Here is a 23479-nt window from a genome sequence, read left to right as displayed (position 1 = left end):
CTTTGGCTAACAGAATCACCATCCTTCACCGCATCCAACCACCGGAGACACACTAACGATAGAAGAGGATTCAACGAGCGCTAGCTCGATCGAGAGCAAAAAAAAGGAGCCTCGATCGCTCGGAAGTCCCAATCCACCGAGGCCATCAGCCTCGAATCCCCATCGAAGCGTTTCTCACGCGAGTTAACCCAACACCGTGTCACGTATCGTGCATCGGTTTGTTACTTACACCTGCTGGTTTGTCGTCGATCCGCTTCGTATCCTCCACGATCATCACCATCAGATTATCATCACATCCGTATTATCAGATTCGATCGTGATGCGTAGCAAGTAGGACACGCGACTGAACACGCAAACCTCGTCAGTGAGGATCACGAAAAGGATCCCAACGAGGATCACAATTTACTGCAGTCGGCACGTTAATAATAACGAGACGAGGTACCGCGAAGTTGCACGAAGAAAGGAATACGAGACTTCACGGGAACACGATTCGATTTCGATGCACGCGTTCGTTCCAAGGAACATAGTGTGATCGCTGATCCCGTTATGTTTGACAGGGTTTTTTTCCTTCGCCTCCTGCGGGCGCAGCAGCGCGTTCGCGCGCGTATCAAACCGATCCGAATCCGCGGTCGAAATTGCCGCCGGCCTAGGTCAGCCGGTCGCGTCGGGACGCCTCTCATAAACAGAGAGGACCGGCATTCGAGCGCGCCCGCCGCGGCTCTCGCACGGATCGCTGCTCGTCGTCGTGGATCCTCCGCGTACGTAGCGGCCAGTGAGCCAGCGATCAAAGAGACGCGACCGAGCCACCGCGAGAGATAGATTCAATGGAGGCGCGTCGCGACGCGGCGCCGCGCGGCGGCAGGTGGCGCGGAGACGCCGAGAGGACTCGGGGGGCGGCGCGGGCTCCGACGCCGCTCGAACGAACGGACACACTGACGACGCCTCGAGTTTTCGCCTGGAGAACGATGCTGCCGCCTCGTGGCGCTCCTTCCAACGAAACTGAGCGCGGTTCCGCGACGTCCGCCGAGAGTCTACCCCCACAGTCGCGTCCGCGACGCCGACGCCGAGTGGGGCGGCTGCGTCGCGACCCTCTCTAACCCCCTCCTGCTTCTCTGCCCCTCGATCCTCGGTCCAGATGGACGCTGCGTACCAGCAAATCCTCTCTTTGCCCTCTGGACACGATTCCACGAGACATTTTCAGCTATTGCATCTACTGCGATATGTGCAGACAGAAGATTTGAGGGGCGATCGAATTTTTGCGTGATTTTTGACAGGAAACGAGGAATCTATGGTTGATGTTCGGATTGATATTCGGGCGGAGAGGTGGGCTTTTTGAGGAAGATGGTTGGTTTTTATAGGTAGATGGTGATGGTTGGTTTGGAATGCGATGTGTTTAGTGTATTCGTGGTACAGTGGTTTAACGAAATTGTGTTTGCTGATTAAGTGAATTAAAGAAGTTGGCATTAATAATGAGTCGATCGATTCGTTCAGTTTTTAAGTAGTAGTCTTGCTTGGAGCGCGGTTTTGCCGACTGTTTCAGTCGTCCGTTTCGTATCATTTCGTTCTTCTCCTCGCCATGTTTGTATATTCTTTTGTCGTCAGGAGTGTCCCAGGTGAATATTTTCACGATTATGGTTATTATATAAATATTAAAAATCTGACAGATTGTCAAACTTATATCACTTGTTTCTTTAACTTTGTTAAAAATTTGCATAAATGTGATTATAAGAAATTAAGTTAAAAAGTGACTGACCGTCAAGTGCGTGCCAGTTGTTTTTCTAATTTTGTTAAGAAATATTATATGAATATTTTTATATTTAAAAACTAATTAAGTATTTATATGTTCTCATAATGTGAATGTCCTACGTTGTATGCGAAAGAAACATTAATTCTATTTTAAATGAACTAAATTGTGATATAAGATTTTAATTAAAAATCTTTGTTAATTTAAAAAGTTCTTTATTCAAAATGTATATTCGACCTGATGCATGCAATAACAGATACGACAAAATAGAACTGGGGGTGGTTTGAACGAATACGTAGATACATGCAGAGGCACAAGTAGAAGTGGATCGTTTATAGTCAGACGCACTATTATACTACAGGGATTTGTACATCGCTGTACTTTTTCATAGCTGCATCACGCATTTTGTGTTTTAAGTCGAAGTCATTCAAGTTAATAGGTGTATTATAAATATATGTAGCCGGAAGAAAACTTTTAAATCACGCTTCTATTATTTTTGATTGTGAAAGTACAAAATTTTCTTTTTTACTTCTTACTAACTAACATCTTATTATGCAACAAACAAACATAGTAGGTACGGTTATTAAAACGTTTCTTTAAAAAAAACAGATATTGTTAATTACGTTTTTCTATTTATTTATTTTATGTTTTTTAATACTTCTTTGTATCAAATAATTTTTTTATCACTTTCGTTTTTAATTTAACATCACACGTTTATCATCGATATTTCGACGCTATTAATTTTATTTTATTCGTTTTATTATAATATTCATTAATTCGACCCTTTTAACGTATTTGTAAGCTGTTTATTTCGTTAAAGTTTTTACTGTCCTACCTCCGACAACTGGTGCCTCCACTTGTTTCATGAGGCTGTCTCTAAATGCTTTTGGTTAATAAGTCCTAAATAACCGTAATTCTTTAGCTTTTTATATTTCAAGAAGAAAATGTTGCGCGTGATGTAGCACATTAGCTATGGCACTGACGTTGACACCAAGGTTAAATTGCGAGCAAACTCTGCCGCCTCTCATATATATTTAACCTCCCTCGTCTATCTTTTCCCTTCATTGCCACTCGGTTCTTTTCTGTCTGTAGTATAAACCACTCCCAGAATACACACAGAGGTAAAACAATGACTCGTTAAAACTTCCACCCATTCCGTCAAATTTTCCTTGACATACAACAATACTAAGCACTTTATATTTCCCTACCTTATTTCTTTCCCATCGCTAACAGCGATATAATTGATCCCATTATTACATTTGAAACATGTGTCATTGAATAATATTTTTAGTCTAAAATTCGCGTAAATTCATATTTGTTTTATTTAACCCTTGATTATCATTGCAACTTGCAATCTTCATGGTATACAAGTCACGTTTGTTCATTGACCACGTAAAATTCAATGTGTAATTCAATGTTGGATAAAGTTACGTGAAAACAGTAGAGATTACGTCAGATAAATTTTACGGTTGTACTACTTAAATTCTTCGAACGTCAGAATTCTGTATACCTTCCTTCCATAGATGAAAGGTCATAAACCCCAGACATAGCTTGAAAAACTCGGTGTTTTATACCGGATAAATCAATTTGACGTAAAATGATTTAAAATGGGGAAAAAAGATAAATTATCAAGTTTTCTAAAAATAATTATCACCGTCGTGACAGAAAATGGAAGTCTCGTCCTCTTATTTTAAAAAAGAATCAAATAAACGAAATTTCAACTGTCGCAACGAGTGACGGCAGTTTAACTGATTATATTGATTAAAGGAAACAAACTTCGCCTCGGACAATTTAATTAAATTACTGCTGTCCTGCTTTTTTCTCGATTCGATCAATCAACCGAATGGTTTCGTTGTTCATGAACGCGATGACAAAAATTCAAATCGGAGAAATAATTATATTCGTCATCATAGATTTGATATAGTATCTCGAAGACTTATTTCTCTCGGCCACGATACATTGAGCAGAACAAGCAAACGAGACGACAGTAAAGAACGCAAGAAAAGTGATTATCGGATAACAAATTGCCACGAAATAGGATACATCGTGAAATTTTGGGTAAGGCGAGAGACGTTGTATCGCATTGAACGCGGCACTCGTTTCAATATGCGCTAATGAAATTACCACTGCTGTCATTCTGGCGATCACGGAGTTTAATGTGAGAATTAAATGTTAATCGGGCCATTAATTCGCAAGTTTCACAAGGCTATTGATTTTCCTTGGATCGAACAACGAACGCGTTATAGTTTGCCGGTTTGTCCGATACCATGGCCGGCGACAGAAACGACGAATAATCTACTGGACGTGGTTACGAAAGCAGAAAATTGGCCCGATTGAAATCTATTCTAGCGTCTTATCGACCGCCGCAATTGAATTAACCGTCCAATTATCGAGCTCGATCTCGGCTAACAATCACTACTCTTCTCGCATCCTGTCACTTGGATTAAGCAACGCGTCACGGCTAAAGAACTGTTGCCCGTTTCTCAATGTTTCATTTCTGGATACGGCAACAGCTTTCCAAATGAACTAGAAACGTCTATTAAGGGAAGTAAAATGACGTTTATTATCTTTGAAATCGACTTTCTTGTTAGATATTTAATACCATTATCGCCTGTAGATATTAGATTGCGGATATTTATGTATTTATAGAAAATTTGAAGATGTTCAAATGTACAGAATGCACATAATAATATACAGCATATATGAAACATTCAAAGTATTCGTTATAATATTTAATATATAAGCTAAATCTCCATGCAGATTCCATTTCTTTATTCGTGTTTATAAAGATGCCAGATTACTAAAATCTGCCGCAATGCAGTCATTAGTTTTTGGTTTTCAGAAAGTTCGTAAAACCAGTTATTTAAAAATTAATAAAATACGCTGTACTTTCTACGATGAAATGGATTTACTTTTTAAACAGGAGTATTTTTTGATGCTAATAGTTTCACGGTGTAGAGAAAAATCCAAAATTCTAAAGTTCCACCATGTAAATGTACTTATCTCTAATATCTGTTTCTATATCTTCAGTTGTATTTAACAGGAAAAATAAGCTGGGAAACTAGGCATACAAGAGGATTAATTACAAGTACGAATTTTCTTTGTTACAAGGTAGACTACTGTACGGACGTATTTATAATTTATAACTCTCAGGTGTCGACTTAACTTTCTTCGGCTACCTGAAACTTCCATCCCTTGTCGCTTCTACAAGCAATGCTCATTTTCACCATTTCTTACCGCTACCTTTGTCTCGGATAAGAAGCAGATAATATTTTATAACAGTATATATTTTAAACATTATTATATTATATGCCACTCTGTTATATACTGTATTATTTATAATATTTATAACCATATACATATCTGTAATATTTGCACAGAAAAATCTTGCAAGTGATAAAGCTGAAAAAGAACGGTCAAAAGAATAACGTCAATATCCCATCCCCAAATTCTACTTCTAATTCAGTTCGAAAGATTGCATTGTACCTACGTGTGCAATATTCTTTTTAACGAAAAAACAAGACTGTGTTGCGATTGCTTGTTAAACACAATTATCGTTTTCAATTCACAAAATTTCTAGAATTGCTTTGTTGGAGGAAAAAGCAAGGTATACTGCACGTAAGTTTTTGCAATTCATGTTGAGGCAGTTGTCGATTTTTCAATTCCGAAGAATACGCGTTACCGTTCTATCGAGATTTAGAGCAAAACGATATTTTTCCGTAGGATGGAATTTGCGAAATTGCAATTTGACACTCTCGATAGACCTAAGATAATCATAAAGGAAATGTATCTTCGTTTCAGCTAAAATTTCGTCCCCTTCGTCGTTCAACGTTTCTTGTTGCTTATAACAGTTTTACTTCATTCGGTTCCTAGAATATTCTCTAATGAAAACACGAAACAGCATAAAGTCCGTAATACAATTACGACGTAGCTACTAATCCATGATCCTAGTCTACGACTAGATACCATGCATCCTAGTCTACGTAAATACATATGTATCCTCCGTATAAATCCTTGTTCGCTGTCAAGATCTTAGAATACGTATCCGCTAGCAATTAGTTCCGTATCACCTTGCTCAAATATTTCACAAATCCTCTCTTGCGTATTCGTTCAAAATTATAATAAGAACTACGCCGATCATAAATAAATTTCCAAACACCGATATCTTACGAATCAACATATAGGACGCTGTAAAACGAATAAATCGATGAAAATAATTCGCGCAACGACGTTACCATGAAAATCGTTCGCTTAGAAACGAACCAATCGTCGTTAAACGAGGCCAGTTAACGCTTGCACGTGAATTTTTAATGGCGCGAATAATCGACGAAGAGAATGGCGACGTATGATCGCTTGACGGCCCATAATCCACAACTGTTCGATATAAACGATTTGCTTGTACCCTACTCCGTGGCATGTTCACGAATTTTTCACCCGGCTCAACGACTCGAAACACCATAAATCCAGCCTGACCGTAAAATTCGTATTGTCGCGCGTTTCACGGGCTAAACCGATACAACGACGCTTTTTTCCCTCTGACTCTCCACGAGAATAAATATCAGATGATGGCTATGCCTATTTTCGTCCGTGCCAAGTGGACAAATTTCTCTTGAAAGCTTGAACGAACACGGGTTTCGCCGTTGCGTAAAGGTTTGCGTGTGCTATTAACTACGAGATTTTTTTCTTTCAATGAAGAAGAGAGATGCGCTTCGCGATTACCATTCTACGATATTACAAAACGGAACATCAGTCGTGACGTTTTGTTTAAATATAGCGTATATCGATGATTTTTCGATACAATTTTTTAGGATCCCTTAAGCAATTTTTTAAAGATGTTTTCGAAAATAAATGTGAGTGAACTTCATTTATTGGAAGAATTGATTTTACTTGTTTAAATATAAACTCCTATTATACGAATAAAAACTCACAGGTAGTTGGATGAATCAGTGCGGTAGAAGATTTACGAGGAAAATGATACAATTGATAAAATATTGAACGCTGCAGAGGTCACAGTCCCGGAAGTTGCATCACAGATTACGGTATACTTGAGGGACGAGTGAATTTAGTCAGTTTATGCTGTATTGGGAATTCGTGTTTTAAAGAAATTACACAAATACGTGAATTAATATTTTGCCTCGTCAAATATTTTTCGAACGCGTCGACCGTATAATTCTACGCATTCTTCTAAATTGCAAGCAAGATTTCTAAGCAATCGGATAACTATCTTTTAATTGCTCTGTAAATTATTCTCTTCGTACTTGTTTCTTCGACGTTCTACCAGCGAAACTTCTTCCCAGTGACTTTTCCTTCTTTAAATTTTTGAAGTTAACCGAAGTTCCCCTGGAAGTTAGCCCAGACAAGCGTAGAGAGTGGTTAAAACGAAAAACGGATCTCGATGGTCTTCACTGTAAAACGTAAAGAGACTCTCCGACACAAAGCAAAGACGAGAAAGCCGATCGAGTCTGGACATTTCAAATCTTTTATCTCCTCATCGGTGGGATTTCTCGCCTGAAATTCGATAAGACGAAACGGAACGAAGTGTTAAAAGCTTCGAAATTTGGGGATGATATTAATCGAGTATCTAGTCGAAATCTGAGATAATAGTAAATGAAACAATAAATAAATAAGAAACGATTTTTTAAATGCAGAAGTGAGATCTATATTTAATATTTCCTCTTAAAATAAGCCCTCCAGTTTGAAGCAATCAATTCATCCAAAAGAAACCTTCTCTTATAAATCTTCAAACTCTACCTTCTTTCCTCTACATCGCGTACTAAATAGAAAATACTAACATCCAAGAAATGACGCCATTATCGCATCAACTTCTCAGTTCCAGTAATGTAAGAGCTTCCTAGAAAGAAAATTCATAAAACAAACTGGTGAATCGAGTAAATTACGTTAGGAGCCTGACGATTAATTTTAATCTTCAATATTAGCTACGTTTAAATTGATAATTGTAATGACTTTAAACGACTGTAATATGTTCAAATTATTCTCAACCTTATGGATCATAGACCCTTCCTTCATAAAGCCATTTAATCGTACATTTAATCATCGATCAAAGCTAACACCTAAAGAAACTTCGAGGGAAAAACCATTTATTCCCAAAAATTGTCTCGTGTTCTCTGGAAGATTGTTAGAAAATGAGCAAGTAAAATTTCCTAGGCAAAAGAACGCGACAGTCTGGATCGTGTCTCTTTTCGTTTAAACAAAGCGGCCGATGCGAGCGTAATTCCCTGTCCTCTGCACCGCAATTTCATTGTTCCTGCAGTGAATGCTGAATCGACGCGACCGATACAGCGCAACAGTTTGACAAGGACAGCTTCGACCGGTGTGAAATGCACTTCGGCCCAACCCGGAAGCCTTATCGTGCTCGTTACACGGCTGTTCATGTGCGACAAACGGTTTCGTTATGGTTCACTGCGTCCTGCATTGGAACTTGCACGTTGTTCCTGTTTTCGCAACATTTTGTTCCATCCAATCGAAGAGCTCTCTTTCTCTTTCTCTCTCTCCTCTCTAATATACCTTTCCCTCTCTTTTTGAAGGTCCATCTGTACATATCTCACCTATTCTATGTGTTTTTATCCTCTTCTCTCCCTTTTACTCTATCCTTTCCCGTTTTTCCGTGTCGAATGGAACAACAGACCTAGTCGTATCCATGTCGCTATCACGAGGTTATTATTTAAACCGCTTTTGTTGCGTCAACTGTAAACTTTGGACACCGATACAGCGAAAATTGTATTATCAATTGAAAAACTGTACGTAGACCACTGATGTCTTTCCGAAATTCTAAAGAGTTTGAGAATTCTAACGAGTAATTATAGTCGTCCATGGTTGTTTCAGTATGATGTAGTATCATACTATACTAATTATTACTTTCTAATTATTTATTATTAATTTTGGATATTAAAGAGACTAGAAAAAGGAACATATCGTATAGAAATTCTACCGCAATTTTATTCTCTGTTTGTTTATTCTTCGTATAAGACAGTAACGAGAAATTAGCAAGATTGATTTTTATTTTCACGCTTTAGATAGATTTAGATAAGATAAATAATACTTTTGCTTGGAAATTCTTATCATCGATTCAGTTATACTCGTTATTGTATTTCTTTCTTCCTAATGGAATTACAAATCGGATTTTCACAAAAATTATCGTTAACCAAAGATAATTTCATTTCGCGTTATGCGTATCGAATTCAATCAATTACATTATTTAATGCGAACAGCGATTGGCGTATTCCTACATTATTCGAAGAGTAATAACGATCGTCCTTCTTCACCACTAAATTGGTATCACTTATCCTACATTCGATGAATTATCCGTTCCATTATAATAAATTTAATTCCTCTCCTTGATGTTATTATTGCATACGTATATCATTCCGCTATGGATTATCATGGCTTATGATGTTGCGAGGTGAATTTATCCACTTCTGTCGATTATTCATACAGTTTAGTTTAACCACTTGTGAAAATACCTCTGTATTCATCGCCCCCTCGTATTATTATAACCTTTTTACGACGAGAATCATTAGGCTATTAGAAAGGTGATTCGAGAAATTCCATTGTCTCTGCAATTACGCTAGCAGAATAATTTGTATAGGTTAAAATTACTGATTTCAGATACAGGCAAATACGAATTTCAACTGCGATTACGTACTACCGAAACGAAATCAATTCATTAGCATGAAACAGAGTGAGTAACGGTAGAGCGGTGAATAGAAACAAAGCTTTAAATTGAAGTAAATAATTCGATAGAAATTCCTCTTTGATAAATATCATCTTTCTATGTACTTTTCAATACGATTATCGCGGACTAGTGCAATTTTCAGACGAAACGAACACTGAACCTTACACATATGTATATTGAAATGAGAGAAAATTTTGCGAAGGAAAAGAAATTAGTGAAACAAATATTACAATAAACATTTGAAATAATTCGAAAGTGTATTTTGAAACAATTTATAATTTAAAATAATTCACTTCTATATTAATAGAAAACCAAGATCGAAAATCAAATTCTATTCTTTCTGTCTACGTTATTTGTTCAATAAATAATTCTCTTGCAAGGCAAATCCAAATAATTTTTCGTTGAAAAATTTATTTCTCATTACGACGTAAACGCCTACGCTCGAACAATCGTTCATGATTCGTTCGTCTATTATCTTGGACGTATCCGATTGAATCGACGCAAACCATCAATCTGGGGGACCATGGAAAAGGTAACCACAGAGATATCGTTCCAAGATACGTTTGTATCCTTCTACGACTCTTATTCGCGTGCGTTTCCTTGGTGAAATGGCTTGAAAACAAGGGATTCAACGGCAAACAAATCGATTCTTCCCCTGGGAGTGGAAACGCAAAAGAACATTCGACCTATTTTTTTCTTTCTCCCTTGCAAAACGCAGCTCATTTTCTTTCCCCGTCAATGTTCCTTCTCTGTTCAACCATTATATCTCTTGCTCTTTCTCTCTTTCTGCGCTTTCTCATCTTCGTGCCTCTGTCATTTTACCGTTGCAATCCTGTTTATCCCTTTCAGGTCGAATTTCACTATCGACCCGACAGATCTCTGGTAAACTAATTTCAGCCCCCAAAAAGCATTGGTTAACGCGGTCCATACCATCCCTTTGCTCCCTTATCCACATCGAATTACGATAGCCCGCTATCTCTTTCTTCTCGCTTTTCGTCTTCCTCGTATTCTCTTTTTCCTCGCACTGTGTACCTTTTTCTTTTCGCTGGTTTTATCGATTACAGACGTCGGTCATCCCCTGTTCGTCAACGTTTCGTTTGCCAGTTAAAAAATCTACACTCATTCCCTCAGTGACTCGTTAGAAGAGTTCTCTATTTCCGGTCAAATATCGATGTATCGCGTGTTCAATTTTCGAGGGACACAGGCAACGTGATTTCTGACGGTTGCCTCCGTAAAATTGTCTTTGAAAGTGCCGCCACCGAAATTCTCTCGGGAAAATGTTACAGGAATGCGCGATGTTCTATCTGTTTGATTGTGTTTAATAATATTGATGCAAAAGGAAGAAGTAAACCTCATATTTCTTTCTTTTTTTTTTTTTTGTTTGTTTTTATTTATGCACTTGCACATCGCATACCTCCGGCGTATTTGTACGAAGACTGGAGGGAAAAACACGATAAATCACATTTTTTATTTTTTACAGGAAAGCAATTTTTAAATTTAGTACGTTGTTGTACATATTACCAAAGTTTTCTTTCCGTTTGGTTTTGAAATTGGGCACACGTTGTTCCATTCTGTTTGTAATTAAAAAAAATATTGCTTGTCATAATATTAAAGTTAAAGGTATTAAAATGTTGCTGCTGAAATGAATTGTTTGTTATAAAACTTCATCAGCATAAAAGCTATTGTTAAGGCGCTTATATCTTTGAACCGAACATATCGTTTTCATTTCCAGTTATACGATACTCTACATTCATAATCCGTTTCGTCAGTTGGCTTCGTAAAAAGCATGAATATTGCATAAACATCAATAATTTGATGAACAATAACAGGTAAGAAAAGCAAATGTCTCATCTATATCAATTTGAAATAGACACTTTGATGTAGAAAATGACTAATTATTCAACTATTTAACTATGCCAACATTGCTTTTTATTTGCAATTTTTATATCCATCGACTTTCCTTACAAAAATATCTTTGCTGTAATAAAAGATGCAGCAATTTTCCTGAGGATTTTAACGCTGCGAAAGCTTTTACAGTTTATTTATGTAGAAAGCAAAATAAACTTTTTACAGCGTTAATTTCCGATCAGTCGCTATTGCTGCGATTTTAATAGTCTTTAGATAATCTAGCAGTTGTCAGAGGATTAAAAGGTGTCTGGTTTCAATAGCCATATCGATATCAACGATGCTTCTATTTCAAGGAGCAATTACCAATTTTCGAGTTACTCTTGCCACTCATGTACAAACCAGCACGAAGGGTGAGTAAATGTTAATCTCAATTATAAAATCTCAATTATGAGAGAAAACAATTACGAAATAAAAAAAAGTTCGCATAAATTCACTGAACTTTTGCTCGATATTAAGACAAATCCGAGGAACGTAACAGGACGAAAATCTATTGTACTATAATTTATTATTCGAGCGAGTGAATCAACTTTGTTCGAAATTCACGTTAATCTCGACGCTTCTATTTCGACAAGTAGAATAACCCGAATCAAGCAACAACAAGAAGAATATTACATTACGCCCGGTATCCTAACGTGGCTGCAAAAAGCACGGCTACGATTTAGCAGCCACTCTGGCTTATCCTAAAGGAAAACATATTACCTGACATTTCTGAGGACTGACGTGGCAGACGAACAAGAACACAGGCGATACGTTTGCGGTAGGCTTTTTCGAGCGGAACTTCGCGTCACTAATCACCCAGTTGCTTCAGGAAAAAATCGATGACCTATCTTGCTTCAACGACCACTCAATTAGCTGGCTTTCTTTCATCGATCTGTTCCTATCTAAATCACACGTATCGTGGAGCAATACAAAATTTTTGGAAAAGAAATCGTGACTCTCCTTTTATCGATTTTAAATGATCAATAAGTCCTTCGATCTGGTTTTATACGTATAGAACATTCTGCGTTCAATGATGTGCCCAAAAAGTAATTAATTGTGCTCGCAAGAGTAAAGATCTTCAATATGAGAAAAAAGTAGACGGTGAAATAGTAGACTATATGTTATTTAACACTAGGACTATCAGAGTAATCGAAATAATACACAGTAAAACAATAATTTATCTGAATTTGGCAGGGGGCAAACAATTTATATAATCAAAGTATAGTAGAAGCTCTCCAACGATTTATTATTTTTTGTTTATACAATAGGAGCTCGCGTCCAGATAAATAAAATCACCTAACAAAAGTTAGTCATTCAGTTAATCGGGTATTAATTAAAATTTCGCTCAGATAAATGGAAATCGAATAAATAATTCATAATTTTTTATATAAAGAGTCGATTATCAAATTTTGTACCTTTAAATTTTTCCTTCGCGTTATTTCAGTTTAATTTCTTTGACACATTTTATACTGTTGTTACCGGTAGTACCAGTATCAATAAAATGTCAATTTTGAAAAATTACATTGCCTTTTAGATTTTCTAAAATTTATAGCAGAGAGGTTGACCAGCTTCAGGCTCGTTAACCGATACCGATTAGTTAAAAGATGCTCTCGATTTAACAAACTTAGCGTTGGCAATTTGTATCTTGCGCTTGTATCTTGTTTCACTGTTTGCGTGATTATTGCAACTGCAAATTGGATGCAACTTCGTCGAATTCAGAAGCTTGCAAAATTCAATCCAAACACTCGCAAAGTTCTGAGTTAGTAGAAACCACAAATTGGTTTAAATAGTTTTAAATGTTCAAAAGTCACATAAATATAACGTTTTATTATCGAAGGAAAGGATAAGAAAAATATAAGGAATAAAATTTACGATGCAAAGTATTTTTTTTTAAAGATTTGTGAATCAAGAGCAAGGCGTGTGAACGTCGATAAGGGTTTTTTGGTTGGTTTTTTTTCAACTTTTCATATGCCCTGCGCGAACCAGCTGCATAGATTATGCAAGCACGCAATACAGGAACGTTGGTCACGTTCTAGACTTGGGAAATCGGGTCGTAATCCCATAGTCCCTGTCGGATATCCGACATTCTCCTGGGTTTACAATGCACGAATCGCCGTCAAGAAGCGAGAGGCAACACACACATACACATGCACAGACTTCCCAGCTTTCTGATTCCTAATTAAAACTTAGATATTTTCATAACCAGTGATTGATATCATGAAATAAAGTGAACTAAAATTGGAACGATACAGATATTTCAATTTTATGAACAATTGGCTAGACACAGTTTCATATAGATTTTATAGTGGAATTTTCTATTATATCACATACATATATACTTTTCGCAATTATACAAAATTGTAGAAAATAAACGATTAATTCTTCTCCGTTAACAAGCATTCTTTTATTTCTTGATGAACTTTTTCCATGTCAACTATATATCGACACAAAAATTCACGTGGGCGCGCTTGGAACGCTATGATTTCAAATGGTATGATTAAAAAGTTAATTATTTCTTCTTTCTTGTACACAAGCACGAAACGAAGGGAATTTTTGCGAACTAGCCTCGAATACGAATATCGTGCAAAGATAATACTGGAAAATAAGAATACAACGTGGATAAAAAAGTTAACATAGTACGTATAGAATTATTATTATTATATATTGGATCTAATTTGATAATTTTTCTTCGAAAGGAATACAAATGACAATGTCAGCGCTAGTTAGATTCAAAGAGCAGCTTATACAAGTAAAGAGGCCAATTAAGAAGCAGAATTTTCTGTTGTTTCTATATTCTCACACCAATTTCTTATCATCGTTGTTTCCTGATTGACCAAATATCCTTTCGAATCTACAATGCTTGCCCGCATGCTTTTACCATTCCATCGTTGTATCTAATGTCTAATTTACAATCTGCTCGTTCCCTTTGTTAATATAGAATATCTCCGCAGCCCTCATGCGTCGACGATTCAAAGTGTCGAAACCTAGATCCTAGGTTTGCTCTCACGGAGAAACTGCAAACATATTTTTCCTCTCAATGTTTAACGTTGGTACTCCATCAAGATTCACTGAACCAATATATTTCTGTACATTTTACTCCCTACGAATCGTACATCCGCATTATAACGGATAAGATAATATTTTAATTCATGTATTACGCGCATAATCATCAATGACGATTTATTCTTTTAACTTATACTTATTTTTATATTCTTAAATTTTTATTTTATGATTATAATATTTCAGCTATATTATATACCTTCAAAATTATACACCGTGCGTTTATATATTTTAAATATTATTCACTTATCATCGGACTGTTATATTTCGTTATCACGACTTTGGATTGGTATCAAACAATCAAAATAATTATAACAAATTCTAATTATAATAAAGTTCTAGTCATAGATCATAATTCCAATCTAAATCGGTTATAGAATGTTTATACTGGTAAAGTCGAATTTATACTATTCCTCTTTCGAGGAACGCTGCTTTCATTTGCAGATGGAACGAGGATCAAAGCAGCGATCATCCGTCGTATTCCTTCAAAGTGAAACAGTATAAATTTGGCTTAAAGCAATTAAGCCCAAAGTGAAAGGTTCAGAGTGAAAGATAACCGCAGTTTACCAAAAATTAATTTCGTCGATCATCCACAAATAATAAAATTGTAAAATATCCAATGACGGAAGAACTAAAAATTACCAAATACTAATACATTTGTTCTCTGCTATAGTTTCATGTCATCGAGACAGTTCTCACTTGCAACGCTAGAAGATGCTACGATGTTGATCGTCGATTCTGCAGAAGCTGTCGATGGACAGATAAAGAGTATCCTCGTTCGATAGTTCTCGTGGACAAGTAACGAGAACAAATCAGATTCTTTTATTTGCGACAAAACAACGCTGTGTTTGCACAGGTGCATTGTCTACCACGCGAAATACGATTCCGTGTTAACCGATGTATCCAGAAACGTTGCAATTGTCAATTCTAACGCTGATATCTGTTAGCGAACAAATGACTCCTGAGATTCTTGATCAACAATTTAATCGTTCAACTTGTTTTCACCTTTAAATAAGTTCTGTTTTCCCTGCCACGTTGTCTCATCGTAACGTTTATTGCTCGCGGGAACAGCTTTCAATTGAGTTTCGATTTTCCCTGGCTTTTATCTTGCCTGTTCGAAAGTAGAAACTGTCCCATTACTTTCTCTCTATTCTCTTGTTTGTTCGTTGACGCATCCCTTTGTTTTTCTCTATCATTTTCGATTTTGTTATCCTCAAAATACGTAACCGGAGCATACAGGATAATAATAATAGAGGAATTTTATGGTTTGTCGCTTCACACGAGATTTTTCGTTCGAGTGAACGCTAGCACCCAGCGCGGGATAGATTAATGATCACTTTTTGAACGAACAATCTCTGCTCGGTCGAAAAGAATTGATGGAAAGAAGCTTCTAACGATTGATACTCATACCTCGGAAAATGGAGTGAAACGAGAAAAACGGTTTGAAAAGAATCGATCGATTTATCTGTTTTATCTGCATGTTTTGATGTTTGATATTAACGCTCGAGCAACTCGGCTGTAAAATTTGACGTCAATATCAGCTAATATTAAATCCGTCAAAAGCATTTATATGTTCTTAGTAATTGCAAGAAAAGATAGAAACTGAAATCCGTCATTTTAACGAGTTCGATAATTCTAGCGTTAAATCACTTCCGATACAGATGAAATTACTTAAATCAATAGAAATTTAATTCATGCTAATGCAAAATTACGGTCCATTCTATTCTGTAATGAGATATTTCAATTAAAGATATTCTATAGCGTACGTTTCCAAACATATGTTTTTTTTATTAATTGTATTAACTTATTTGTTTAGAAACTTATTACTTTCTGTAACCCATCTCGATGGACGAAATTAATATTGAAAATGAATTTTGATAAGAAAAAAAGAAAGGAAAGAATGACATTCTTGTTACAAATTGAAAATTGATGGAATATTTCGATCACATTCGATGGATCTAATACGTTCGTTAGATACAGTCATTTCAACGTTCTTGGCGACACACGAAACGTGATTTAGTATTAACGCAACCCTTCGGCAGGACGTGCTCGAGTTCCGAAATCTACTCGCGTACCATTCCGGTTGCTCGAAGAAGGTTAGTTCTTAAATTTCATGGGCATTTTACGCTTTACCTCGTTGAACACACGGAACACCGTTCTCTTTGGTAAATTTAATTTCACGTCGCGTATGTTTGATAAAGGAATTCAACCGTCTTCCAACACATTTCTCACGTTGGATAAATAAAATTTACCAGATGCTTAAATTTACACTTCCAAGACCTAAGCTTCTTATTAGATATTTTTATATGCAGAGTCTAAGGTGAGATAATATTTTTGTACTGGATTAGCTTTTTAGTTTAATTTTCTACACCGTTACAGAGTTTCGTTTAAGATGACAATATATATATATATATATATATATATATATATATTGTATCATTGTTACTTTACATATTTAACTTGTTTATATTTTGAGAGAGATGAAACATAATTGGCGTAGTTAGAGATCAATAAAATAAACATGTAACAAAATAGAAACATTTTGATATTAGTTGCATGATATTATGTAATGTCATAACAAGAAGCAATTTACGAAACTGGAAGTAATACTTAGTCTAAGTTTGTTACACCTTAACTTGCGTGAGATTGCCTTAATATAGGTAGTATGAGGCGTCTAACCAAAGACGAACCATTCTACTTACGATACAGGCCGCAGCTTCATTGCTTCTCCGACTAAATACTGACTATTTCCTTTAAATGGTGAATAACAAATCTACGAATTTTCAAACTGAATCCACGATAATTTTTGTATAATTACGTATGACTAATGAAGAATAGATAATTTATCCAGTATGCATTTGCTATATAATTTATATATAAAATAATTTTTCATAATTTATTCAGGTATTAAGACAGAATATTTGACAATAAAATTAAAGAGGGAAGAAGTTCTTTGGGCCACATTTCGGACATTTTCGCCCGGTCATCGGGAATCTTATCCATTACCGAATTAAATCTCCGCCCCGGGAATATCAGGTTGCTATCGATTGAACTGTAACTGCCTGATCAGATACAGGGTCGTTCTACTTGAAGCGGTAGCTCGCCATTCTGAGCTAGTTTGCCAGTGGTTATTGACACAAAGTTATCTGAGATCACCACTTAAACGATACCTCGATGCTGTGACTTAACGCATTACCGTTATTTTGATAATCTTCACAATAGTCGCGGGGCGTTAAAATCTGCACGAGTTTCGTCTCTTTTGAAGTATACGCTGGGTCGTCTATCATATATTTAAGTTCGAGTTTTCTCGGGATAGTATAAGTTGTAAATTTAAGATATAAACTAAGAGTCGTAAGAGTGCTGGGAAAGAGAGAAAGAGAGAGAGAGAGAGTGTAAGTAAAAGTGTATGCCTTGGTGACGTCAAAGCTAAATGACTAAAGGAGTAGAGAAGGGTGCAAGGATTGAGGGTCAGCATTTTTTGACCTGGGAAGACAGAAATTATAAGCCGAGTGTGAAAATAAGACGTACGAAGATATTGTAGTCAGTTTTTGCATTGGGTATTGCTTGTTAAAATAAAACTAAACTTCACTTCAAATAGAACATCCTTTCTTGTCCTTACTCTAGACTATTTAGATACTACAGAGTTTTGATTTAATTCTTCGATATAATACAGAAGGTGTTTAAATTCACAATCAAAGGAGTTATTAATTCTTCATTCGAGGAATTCAAGTTATACGTAGAGTATTTGAGCCTTTGATATGTATGATTTTAATTTTATTCATTTGTTTCTCAATTATCATATCTCTGATTCGAAACTGTATATACATACGTGGAATCTCAAGCTAAAATCATAAACTTTGATACACTCTGCGTAATTTCACAGATAACGCGGTCACTCGAAGATGACATTAAACATTAAATTAGATGAAGTTTAAGGATATTCTAATTTCGATCAGATAACGTTTAAGTATATCCCAATTTATTTTGAGGCAATGTAGCCTAGTCTGTTTAATCCAACTATAAATTCATGTGAGATGGCTTTTGGTCGATAGAACGTCGATAGTTTTCATGCATTTTTAATCCTTCTTCTAACTCTACCCCCACCATTCCAATTTCTTCTTTTTTTTTTCATTCTAACTTGGCTAGATTACGGTGATTCCCCAACCGTAGAACGGATCGTGATTGTTTAAATCGTCTCTCGAATTAACTCTGCGGCCGAATGCAAAGTTGCGGTGTTGCAGTCACGAAAAGAGACAAACGAGCCGGGTTACTAGGATCCCCAAAGAAACGTATTTCATCAGCACTTTAATGCCGCTTCTGGATAAGCGCCACTGAAATATTTTGAGCAAACTGTAACTTAACTTGGAATCCAAGTTTGTTTAAACAGGGACCGCCACTTTTTTTCTGCGACTACTTAGTGTACCGGTTTGGGTTCCGACTGTCGATAGATTTAACACGGCCAAGGTTTTAAAGGAGAAAAAGCTACTGGAAAAATATAAATTCTTTTTTTTTTTTCGATGCTAATCGACCTACGATTTAACGTTCGTGAAATTATTAGGCTAATAACGATGGAGACTCTGGGAACTTTACGCTGATGTAAATTTTGTTATCGTAATTTATTTTAATTTCAGTGTTATGAATACTATTTTGAATATGGATTGATCGATAATTGGCGTGCTACTTCTCTTCTATTAATTTTTCAAGTTTAATTCTTCAAAATTGTTGCTCTAAAGTTCCACATTCTGTATTACTATATTATACTTATAGCAAAGAATATTACTGAACCATATTTCATGATTTATATAAATAACCATATTCATATACATGTTAAATATTCCGACCAGCAATCTACATAAATAAATTTATGAAAATAAGATTTCCTTTTTCGAGGTGTTGAATATTAATCGTGTGTCTGAACATTGTGGATTTGACAACTTTATAAATAATAGCATCGATCGATTTAGTTCCAGAGCAAATAATATAACTCAATGTGTAAGAAATAACAATTCGTTTCGCCGTTTAAACAATAATTACACATTAGGTAAATCGTTTAATGATTTATTTAAATTTCAAAATTATTCTTTATCCCCGTTGGAACTTTAATTAAACTTGTTTAAAATTCCCCACAGTACGCAGAAAACAATCCTCTTAATTTTCTAGGACGATAATAACCAGGAAATAGCACCTCCGTAAAAAGCCCAATAAAATCAATTACCAAGAGATAACTGTTTTTCGACTGAATCTCGTTCAAGTCAAATCACATAATGAAATCGCGATGATTCTAGTCCGTTTACGAGGAAAGTTGAAGATGAAATTAACGCAAAACAAGGTGAAAAAGGTCGGTGAGGTTGTCATGGCGATTTTCTGTTGGTAGATGCGCTTAAACTTCGACTCTCGCGAGAAGATAAGAAAAGAAGTTACGAAGGGAATGGTTGAGTGATAAAATGGGCGCCTCGAGATTATCCAGTACGAATACCGGGTACAATAAAAGGTAATATTCCGGTCTGCAACAAGATCAGTTCGATTTGACTGTCCCTTTTTGCTATCTACGACACGCGCCCAGAGGTGCCATGAAGAGAGCGAAGAATTTTTCTCTGAGAGATCCTTTTGCAGAGACCCCTTTACTGTCGACCCAGATTTTCGTGCACAGTTTCAGAGCAAGCAAAAATCGGAATAAAAAAGGAAGTCACTCGCGACGAATTCTACGGTTTTTAGTCACGTTACGTCGTGCGGAACCATTTATCTCTTTGATCAAAAATTTATTTTGACAGATGAAAATTTTTGCCAAACTATCGTAAATGTACTTTGCTGCGCTACTTACGAATATGACTTCTTTTTCGTTTTTTGGTACTCAAGAGTTATTATTTATTTATCCCTGTTCAATTAATCTCTCTTTTGAGTTGTGTAAAATTCGAAATGCAAGGTTTCAATCAGCAGTGATGTTCCATTCTACAATCTAAAAAATTCTTATTTTAGTTAGTTCATTTTATTTTAGTAGTTAGTATATTATCTAATACGCTTAACAGGCGATTATGTAAAAATATACAATTGAATATTTCTAAAAATCTTCCAAAATTTCAAAGATCTTATATTTTTTCTTTCTTTTTTTTTACTTATATGTAGATGAATCTATTCTTTGAAAAAAGGTTTTCTTTGATAGTTTCCTTGCAATATTTCCGAGTTATTTTTAATTATTTTGAAAATTAATTCATTGAAAATTATGATATCGTCGATTAGCGCCATACAAATTTAATTTCTGCGGATAATGTAGCTTGAAGAGAAGTTACTATGTAGTTAAGCAAGTAAATGGATTGTACGAAAGTATATAAAAAATATAACATAGCAAAATTAATTTTGTAACAAGATGGCAAAGTTGCATTTACTTCCGAGTTAAAATCTGTTGCTATAAACAAGATTAACCAGTCCATCTACTTTAGGCTATATACGTTATTTAATGTTTCTGGCAAACAATTGGAGAACTTCGAATTATTATCTCCTCGAAATCAATGTTAAATTGCGTGCAAGCAATCAAAAGTTTAAGCATAAATGAATTTTAAATTTGCACCGAAGAAACGTTGCGAGAAAACTCAATCGTCAAGAAAGTTGATCATTCATTCATTATCCATTTATTTTTTTTTTTTTTTTTACTTTTTCACTTTACGTTTATACTTCTTCATTTCGCAAGCGCACCTAAGCCAAATCTAATTCAAAATATAATCTAATATAAAATATTTTCTAATGATCGCCAGTTATAATTTATTTTGGTTATTTCAAATTGCCCTTTTTCTTGCTTTTCTCAAACTTAATAAAAATTTAACGAAAATTCTGAAATATTCAAACGGTGATTAATATTCCACTTCTCTTCACATACTTTCGACTCTACTTAACTCTACATAAACTTAATTGTTCTATTACTCCGTATAAACGATAAATTCTCACAAAATTTCCCTAGACACAGGCAATCAAGATCTCGTTATCGGAATTTCAATTTATACACCGTAATAACAATGTCAAAAATGACATTCGAGTACCGGTTATCATGGCTTCTATCTCAGCAGGAATCACGCGTCCCTCCTTCCTTATCATTCGTCGTAACTTCTCATTCAGCGCTATACCATTTCACCGGGTCGTTCCAATCCCGGCAGTCGACCGGATTTCATCGCGCCCCATCATCATGTTCCATTTTGATCCTCCATAACTGGCATCATATACGAAACGCTGTTTCTTCAGTACCATTTTCGTTTCGTTTTATCATAACTCCACCTCCATCTAGCTATCTTCGTTCGCTTTTCCATTTAATTTCGTAAATTTACGAGTCCGGTCAATTGCGTTCAACCAACAGCTGTTTACCACCCTGCCGTCGATTTTGCGCTATTTTTCGCCCAAAATTAAGATTTCAATTAAGATCAACATTTCTCGCCTCATATTTCTATTTCACCACACCGCGAAGGAAACTATTATAAGAATTCTATTTTACAGTCGATTTCAATGGGTCATCCACGCGATTGCCTAATTTTCGACTAACTTTTTGGACTCTGACTATTAAAAATTCACTATAACGTCCGATTTAGTTTCACGTCTCTTTCGCGTTGACCTTTCTTTCGACCTTTTCATCGATGAATTTCATCTCGCGGTTATTTATAAATAATAAATAATATTACGCAGACTCAAATTATTACGAATATGGATGAAAAATGGAACACACGTAGAAATTTGTTCCCATTGTATTTATCTGCCTACCTCAGCATGAGATAGGGTAGAAATATGAAACAATAACAATAAGATAATTCATCTATTGAAGTTATTCGTCTGACATTTTTATTTGCAATTATTCCAGTATTCTCTGAGCCAAAAAATAAGATGTGTATCTCATACTCCTACTGTCTCCATTTTTTAATATTACATTATATTCTATACATTCTTCCATTATGAAATTTTCCAAAATGCACAGAAACTTACAATCTAGTGAACATCTACGAATTCGATGGTCTTTTTCAATTTGGCATTACTCTTTTATTTCAACATTTAAATAACATGACTGATATTGAAATACTATGAATTGATCAAGGTTACGCAGTGATGTATATCGACGAGCCTTCAAAATATTTTTAAAATATCAGACGTGAAACGTCGACCGTGTTAGGCAATTGTTTTCCGTCAACTGTGCGTGTCCTTGAATGAGTCAAAACACTGGAAAGCCACGTTTAGACGCACACGCAGTTTCGCTCATTTATCAACACGGATTCATAATTTTCCCAAGAGTACTATTTCTCTAGAAACGAGTTAGTCTTGTCGATATAGCAACATACATAGAATCGACAGAGGAAAGTTTTGATCACAGTGTAAAAGACAAACGCTGCTTTTGGGACCAATAAACGCAGGCTAATTGCGCGTGTAACACTTCCAAAAATAAAACTTATTTTTTGAAACCGTAATTATATCGCTGTTTACTCCTGCAGTGCCAAATTTACGCGCGTAACGTACGGTTTACCGTGTTTTTAACATTATCCATACGATAATTGCTACCTAATTGCGTGTTATTAATTCAATTATTCTTGTAACTATCGCTTCTTGTAGTTCTATTAAAGAGAGAGATGCAGTGATTTTTACAGTTTATAAACATTTGCAATCTGATTTTTTGCAATTGTAGAGGGACTTCAGAACACGACAAATTAAATTAAAATTCTGACAATCTCTGAATGTAGGTTAACAGATATAGTTTCAGAAACGTCGGTCGTTTAAAAATCAGATATCAAATACATTCAGCTCCAGCAAAAAATAGTCTAACCTTACTTGATAATTACATTATTTGATAAGGACTTCCTTGTATAATTTGCCAATTTCGAACAACTGTATTTAAAATCTATTTAAAATATTTCTTAATAGAGCATCCGTAATAAAATAAGATAATATTTCTAAAGTATTATTCAACCGGCACTAAAAATATCGTATTTCTGTCATCAAATTCACACTGTATTCCATAATATCTAAAAATAAAAAAGAGGTCTTCGGTCCATCATTTATTCCATACTATTTAATAATTTCATAACCACCAATGTCAACAATTGTTAACCTTCAAATTTGGAATTCTTCAA

The 23479-nt window shown here is 35.6% G+C and overlaps 1 protein-coding gene across 3 annotated transcripts in view; it reads right to left on the bottom strand.

Annotated features, from left to right (window-relative positions):
• The window catches only part of LOC126863966 (collagen alpha-1(XVIII) chain), a 344993-nt gene that overhangs the window by 196203 nt on the left and 125311 nt on the right, over positions 1 to 23479 (bottom strand). The window contains exon 1 of one of the 3 annotated variants that reach the window (XM_050614763.1): positions 230 to 993. The exons of the other annotated variants lie outside the window; for them this stretch is intronic. The gene's annotated coding sequence lies outside the window, so the exon portion shown is untranslated. Of the gene's footprint in view, positions 1 to 229; positions 994 to 23479 lie in introns of those variants that run through there. 3 annotated transcript variants of the gene reach the window in all.

Source organism: Bombus huntii, chromosome 3 (assembly GCF_024542735.1).
Source record: "Bombus huntii isolate Logan2020A chromosome 3, iyBomHunt1.1, whole genome shotgun sequence".
In the NCBI taxonomy this organism is placed as follows: domain Eukaryota; kingdom Metazoa; phylum Arthropoda; class Insecta; order Hymenoptera; family Apidae; genus Bombus; species Bombus huntii.
Note: the sequence above shows the minus strand (reverse complement) of the source record. Positions and strands in the feature narration are given on the sequence as shown.